The following is a 7,695-nucleotide window of genomic DNA, read 5'->3' on the forward strand; positions in this document are numbered from 1 at the left end:
GACCCCGTATCTGGATCTGCCTCTACCTGCCATGGTTGCCTTGTGAGGAAGATGCATTTGCTTGCAAAACACAGACGGTTGTAGCGGGTGGTGAGAGGCAGAAAATCTGGGTTCTGGCCCTGCACCATCCCTTCATAACTTGCCAAATCACAGCCCTCTTTGGGGCTCATTTTTGTGGGTTTTCTGATCTCAAGGTTTCTCTTCATATCTAACAATGACATAATAAATGATAGCAGAGGCTCCAGAGTCAGAATGACTTTGGGTTGAAATTAAGTCTCCCTTACTTGCTAATGTCATTAAGTCTCTGTTTTCCTCATCCATAAAATGGGAGCAATAAATGGACACAACACCCGTGTCAGAGGATTTTTGCAAGAATAAAGAACAGGATAGGGGCGCCTGGGTGGCACAGCGGTTAAGCGTCTGCCTTCGGCTCAGGGCGTGATCCCAGCGTTACGGGATCGAGCCCCACATCAGGCTCCTCCGCTATGAGCCTGCTTCTTCCTCTCCCACTCCCCCTGCTTGTCCCTCTCTCGCTGGCTGTCTCTATCTCTGTCAAATAAATAAATAAAATCTTAAAAAAAAAAAAAGATAAAGAACAGGATAGCTGTAAAATGCTGAGATTGAAATCTAGTACACAGTGTTCAATAAAAAAATACAGCTATTAATATTTTTTCTTGGCCTCCAAAATAATAATAGCTAATATTTCTGGGGTATTTAATATGCAGCAGGCACTACGTGAAGCACTCTACACCCTGTCCTTTTATCCTCACGATAACCCAATGAGGTAGGAACTTTTATTCTCTCCATTTCATGGATGAGGAAATTAGAGGCACAAGGGGTAAGCCACTTGCTCGAAGTCATACATTTCGTAAGTGGTGCAGCTGGATTTGAGGGCAGGTCATCTGACTCCAGAGCCAGCGTTCGGAACCTCAACCCATCCTGCCTTTCTGTAAAATACTGGTCAACACACAGACTTTGCCAATTCGACAAATATTATGGGATCTTGGCAGAGTGATTCCCAGCACAGGTGAACACGTGCTGAACAGGAGCCCGTCTAGTTACCATGAGCTCTACTACTAGTATTTATTGAGTCTTCACATCTGAACAAGACCCTACTAGGTAGGCATTGGGAAATGCATCTTATCCTTCGGTTATGGTGAGGACCTCTTTTTAAAATTTTTTTTGGAATGTTTTTTTATTCTTAAATATAACATACATTTAAAAAATGAACAGTGGTGCCTGGGTGGCTCAGACGGTTAAGCGTCCCACTCTTGGGTTCAGCTCAGGTCATGATCTCAGGGCCATGACGTTGAGCCCCGCGTAGGACTCCGCACTGAGCGTGGAGTCTGCTTGAGACTCTCTTTCTCCCTCTCCTTCTGCCCCTCCCCACACGCTCTCTCTCAAAACACAAAATGAACAAAACATAAATATGCAGCTCAATCATTATCTCCAAGTAAACAGCCATGTATCCATCACTCTGTTGCCCGAGAAGCTCCTAGATACTTTCTCTCCCTCCTCCTCAAATGTAACTACTGTACTAGGGTTTCTCGTCCCCAACACTGTATACATTTGGGGCTGGGTAATTCTTTGCTGTGGGGGTTGTCCTGCGCACGTGGGATGTGTGGAAGCCTCCCTGGCTTCCAAAAGCTAGATGCCAAAAGCACCTTCCCCAGGTGGCAACAAGAAATGGCAACAATTTCTCTAGACATTGACAAGTGTCCCCTTGTGACCAAATCACTCCTGGTTATGAACCACTGCACTCTCATGACCTTTTTGGTAACCACTTTCTTTGCTTTCTTTTTGACTTAAACCACACAAACATGACCCATAAATATTATCATTTAATCTTGCCTGGTGAAAGGAATTCTTTATACTTTAATCTATTAAAAAGCCTCTAATCATGGCCCCCTAAAATAAACTAGGTGGGGTGACCGTATAATTTCTCATCTAAACTGGAGGCACAGACATTAACCAGGATTGACCCGGGGAAACCAGCATGATTACCCTACTTCTAGAGAACCTCTGCTGGGAGTGAACATTATTCTCACAGCCGCACACAATTAGGGACCCCTTACCCACTGGATAATTGTACATGAAGTGGCAAAGGGTAATTAAAAGCGGCACATCCCCAAGGGCAAAGTAACATAGACCCAGAGAAATATCTCAAGGCCGAAGCGCTGTGAAGCAGAAAACTCATCGGCCTTGGCCCTTTCCGAGGTGTATTCTTCAAATCATTTGCTGAAAGACAACACTTCAATATCTACTTTCACCACATTAGCACAACAAAGTGATTAAAATAAATGCCTTCCAAGATTCAAGATTCACACATAAATGCAAAAAGGATCAAGATCACCCCTTGTAAGAGGTTTAGGGTTTGTAGTGGATTTTTAACCAATATATGTGCCTTTTTACCCCCTCGGTGTCGCTGGAAAGTAGAGCAATCACGATCAATTTGACCTGCCGTGCACTGTAATCTCATAAGCCCTGATATTGACCACGTTAAAAGTGACAACTAAGGCTTTCCTTACATACATGAGAAATCCTATTGCTAGCCTATTTGCCTGAATATAATTCAGCTTGTCCTCCATTCTTCTGGGCATCCAAGAGAACGGAAATCAGCTTTCACGGACTTAGACACTTGCACGTTTCAGCAAATGTTTATTTGACTTCCTTGACATCCATTTCCCCTTTCTCCAGCAACTGTCTTTGTCGAGGTCCAGCCCTCTGGGGTCCTCGGTCCATGGGGTCTGGGTGAGACTCGACCACAAGGCAAAGCCCTCAAATTCCGCAGAAGCGATTTGACACAGGGCTTTCCTACAAACCATGCCCATCAGGCCCACTGGAACTTGTTTTGAGGCTTTTTGTTCAATAACTGGGCAAAGGAGGCTTATACTTTTTTGTTGGACTTGAACCTGAAATTGCGTAAACTGACGACGGCTACCATCAGCTAGCCACCCAACACGGAGCCCCATACACAGAGGAAAGAAGAGGAAGACGGGGCTGAAGGTGAAAAGAAAGAAATCAGATTCCGAAGTTATTGTTCAGCCCTGAGCAAGATACTCTTGAGGCCAGTTCTAGGTATATACCTTTCAGTAACCTGAACTTGTATGTATGAAAAAAATTTATATATCCATCTCCTAATTCCACTTAAATTGGATCTTTGTCGCTTACTAGGAAAACACACTCTGTGGCAACTTTTTAGACAGCAACTTAGTAAGAATTACATTTTATACTGTAACCCAAAATGTGCATGCAGGCCCAGAGAGAGAACTGACTCAAAGTTTCATGAAACAACAGAACACTTACTAGCATCTGATGATGCTGATATTTTCTGTCCTGTTATAACTTTAAAAAAAAAATACTGGTTGCAGCCCACTATATTGATTTCATGACCTTCATTTTAAAAAACACTGATTTGGGGCGCCTGGGTAGCACAGTCGTTAAGCGTCTGCTTTCTGCTCAGGGCGTGATCCCGGCATTTGGGGATTCAGCCCCACATCAGGCTCCTCTGCTGGGAGCCTGCTTCTTCCTCTCCCACTCCCTTGCTGTGTTCCCTCTCTCGCTGGCTGTCTCTCTGTCACATAAATAAAATAAAAATCTTAAAAAAAAAAAAAAGAAACTGGAAGTCTGTTCCAGTTTTTTAAAAATAAATAAATAAATAAAAAATAAAAAACGCTGACTTGTGAGATAAGGTTAAAAATTGATTTCACCAGAAAAGTGAGATAAGAAACATCATGATAATTTCAATCAGATTATTGAGGAAACTAGGAGGTTTGGCCCCTAAATCAAGCATCTAGCCACAGATACTTGCTACCTTACCATTTCTCTCTGATCTACCCAGGACACATGTTGACCAGAAAAGGAAGGAAAAAAAAAAAATCTTAATGACCTAGAAATAAATGCATTACTAAAAAAATTTTTAAAAGCATTTTCTAAAACAAAATAAAAACCATGTGTAAAAACAGAGATGAGAAATACATTAAGTAGGGAAAGAGACACCTAAGTCCTGTTGCTGAGCTGAGTTACGCGATTTATTTATCTAGAGGCTGAAGATAGCAATTTCAGTGAACCTCAGCAGTTACTGAGTATGTAAAAATTGTGTCTTCATGATAAGATCAGATCTCTAGGGCAGATGTAGAGGGAAGCAGGGAGATGGGAAGAGAGAGAGGTAGGGTGAGAAAGAGAGAAAAAGGCAGGGAGACAGAGGTCACTTGCAGTATAAGCCTCAAGCCTTCACTTATGTGTGTATCGTGTATAAAATAACTAGGAAGAGTTCCTGAAATTTTAGGCAATTACTGCAGGCTGGATAAGACAGGGTATTTTTAACTATTTTCCATGTACCTTATTTGTATTGTCAGTTAGCCAAAACTTCTTTTTTGTGTGCTCAGAAGCAGAGTCTTGATGAAATCTGCGGAATCGAATGGAGAAGTAGGATTCTCATGCTTGCTAGCAACAGAGACCAGGGCCTGTAAACAATACTGAGAAAACTTGGCTGCTTTTACACTCTTGAGTGGCTGTAGCTTGAACTCCTCCCAAATTCCTCTAGATTATTAGGCTCAAGCACAGTTGTCTGCTTGTTTGAGAAGCTACGGACTGTCCTCCCACCAAGACGAAAGTCTATGAATTTCAAAGCAGAGTGAAGTTTAAAGACAATCACTTGTACACCCTGGAGAAGTGACTTCTGAGAATTTTCAGAGGGAGAATGAAAACCAAACCTCACTATAATGGTATTTTAGGTAGGTTTCTTCATCCTCCATCATTATAGTTTTCAAATACATTCCACCTGCATTACTGAATTTAAGCAAATACAGTGTCTGATTAATATTTGCCGATGTTATAAAGAAGCGATTAACCTCTCCTGTGTAATAAGTCCTTGGAATTGTCTGAATTCTTCTGGTCCTCTTTTAGGAAATGCAAGCACTCTTCAAAGGTGTGTGTGTGTGTGTGTGTGTATGCTTGTGCTGTACTTTTATTACAGAATTCTTAGATATACAAAAAAGAATCACCGACTTATCAATATAAGCGTCGCCTAGTTTGTGACATTTAATTTAGAGACTTAAATATATACTGAGTGTTTACCTTGGGTCAGTCACCATCATGCTATTTAATTGAATGAAAAAATATACGAGGTGCTTATTGTTGTTGTTACTATTACTTTCTTCATCATCATTAATGCCATTACAGCACATCTCTGTTAGAGGCACTGTGATGGTAACAGTCTGGCATCTGGAATCAGATCTCAGGTAAACTCCAAATTACCAATGTGACTTACAGCAAGTTACTTAACCTCCCTCTGGGCTCAGCGTACCGCTGCACGGACTACTCATGATGCCCCAAAAGTGCCTACGGGAACGCCTGACACACAGGACGCTCTCGACCACCATTCTTCGCAGCATGTGGATGGCAGATGAAAGCGCAGCCTGGGGAGGTTAAGTAAGGCGAAGCTGCTTTTCTTCTTCTCCAGATATTTGGTTTGGAAGTTCCACAGATGCATTCTCTTTCGGACGGAAAACAGCAGGTCCGGGATTGTGCGAAAATCTCGTACACATCCTCCAAATGGGTCGGTAAATTTCTGGGGCAAACACTAGCTAACCTTGAAGGATCAGCCAGCTTTCCGGGGAGACTGCTGCTGTCAGCACTCCAAAGTCTTTCTTCTGAAGGGGCCACCTTCCAGATGCAGCCGTCTGGGTACCAGCAAGCACACCAAGTTGGTTCGCAAAGTTCAGAGGAGTTGGCTCTGGTATGTTTACAAGTCTTAGCAGATCGCAGGAATGTTCGGGATAATTATTACCCCACCCAGGAGCGCCCAGCCCAACCCTCTCACATCTGGAAGGAAGCGGCCACACAAAGGAGAGCAAGGGAGACCTCCTCCTGCGGCTGCTTTCTCAGGCTCCGGGGAAGATTACCGAGGAGCTCTCACCCCCTTTGTCAACAACATCAGCCACTACTCACAGTATCGTTCAGAGCACAGGGCATTCGATGCAAAGGAAGAGTTTATCTTCCAGTCCAAACCGAATGGCATTTAGCAAAATATCATCTTTGTTCCCTCCCCCTGACCCAGACACGCGCACACGCACACGCGCGCGCCCGCGCTTTCTCTCTCTCACACACACACACGAAGGTGAAAGGTGAAACACTCCAGAAAACAGAGAGCGATCCACACGCACACAGCCTTTCCAACATAGGAGCGGCTAGAATCAGACACACCTAGTTGTAAAGGGCAGGCGAACCGAGCCCTGAGTATCCTCTGCTAACGCCAAGGATTTCCCCCAGTCCTTTCCTGCCTTTCGAAAGTATCTGGGATTCATCAGCATTTCTCCCACCTCCCACGGACGCGCACCAACCAAAGCACATGGTCCCTGGCGACGCGTTTGCAAACCCCACCAACGCCAACGCCTCGAAACCGCCAAACTTCCTGTCTCCTCACCACCAAAGCGCCCAGAGCGCCGCGCCAAGTGCCCCAGGGGCTCGTGCGGAGGGAGCCTGCAGCCCAGGAACCGTGGGCGGGGTTTCCTCCTCGCCCCAGAGCCCGAGCCCCGCACCTCCGCTGGGGGTCTCCGGACGCGCGCGCAGCGCCCCGGGCGCACGCGGAGCGCCCGCCGGGGCCGCAGCTCTCGACCGCGCCCCCGCAGCGCGCTGGACACCCGGGGCAGTCGCCCACCTACCTGCTCCGCTGCCTCCGCCCTCGGGCGCTCGGGCGCTGCAGACCGCTACTTTTATTGTCTCGGTGGCTCAGCGCGCGGGACCTGGGAACTCGGCTCTGCGACGGCCCTGCGAGCAACTCCACTCGGCTCCGCGCCTTCCCGGGCGCCTGCCTTCCTCTTCCTCCTCCTCTCGGCCCAAGCTCCTGCTCGGCACGTGAGCCGCGCAGCCCGACTCCCGGGCTGGCTGGGCAGCCGGCGCCCGCCGCATCCCCTGCCCGGGGCCGCTCGTCGTCCCCGCTGCCGCTCGCCGCGCGTCCTCGCTTCGGTCCACACTTACAGCTGTGCCCGGGCCGCCTGCCTGGCGTCCTTCCGTCCTGCCCGCCTGCTCTCTCTGTCAGCCCCGGCTCCCGGCTCCGCTCTCCGCAGCTGCCCCCGCCCGCCGCCTCTCCGGGGGCTGGGGCGGCCGCTGCCAATGAGACTCGGCTGATGCACTGTTCCGGCCCAGTCATTGTATCGGGAGGGGAGGAAGGGGAGGGGAGCGCCGGGAAGGGAGGGGGCGCCCTCGGCCCCCGCCGCGCGGCTGCCGGCTGGGTTCGCCTACCCCGACAGAGAAAAGGCGCTGGTGCCAAGGGGCGCGGAGCGGCTGGCGCGGCCGGGAGTGGGGGAAAGGGAGGGGCACGAGCCCGCGCCTCTCCATCCCTCGCTCCGAGGCAGAAAAGCGCGGGGAGGGACTCGGTTCGCCTCCCAGCTCCAAGCATCCCAAGCCCGACTGTCCTTAGAATAAAGGGGGTGAGGCGCGGGCGCCTGCGGGCGGCACAAGATCTACTCCGGATCGGGAGTGGGTCTGGCTCATGACTCGATCTGAGATTCCCGCGACCCTGGTGGCTCCCCTTGAAAGAAAGACATAGAAAGGAGGAGCAAGGAGGGGAGGAAAGAGGGAAAGAAGGGAGGGAAGGAGAGACAGTAGTAAGAGAGAAGGAGCGAGAGAGAAAAAGAGAGGAAAGAAGAGTAAAAAGAGGGAGTAAGAGCCTACCCCATGCCTGGCATTTTC

At 48.2% G+C, this 7,695-nt stretch overlaps 1 protein-coding gene across 1 annotated transcript in view; it reads right to left on the reverse strand.

The window, feature by feature from the left end:
* Positions 1-7,107, reverse strand: part of FRMD4B (FERM domain containing 4B) — a 319,952-nt gene extending 312,845 nt beyond the window's left edge. The window contains exon 1 of the mRNA XM_034658635.1: positions 6,666-7,107. The gene's annotated coding sequence lies outside the window, so the exon portion shown is untranslated. The remainder of the gene's footprint in view (positions 1-6,665) is intronic.
* Positions 7,108-7,695: the final 588 nt, after the last annotated feature.

The sequence above is a fragment of the Ailuropoda melanoleuca genome, chromosome 4 (genome assembly GCF_002007445.2).
Source record: "Ailuropoda melanoleuca isolate Jingjing chromosome 4, ASM200744v2, whole genome shotgun sequence".
NCBI lineage: Eukaryota > Metazoa > Chordata > Mammalia > Carnivora > Ursidae > Ailuropoda > Ailuropoda melanoleuca.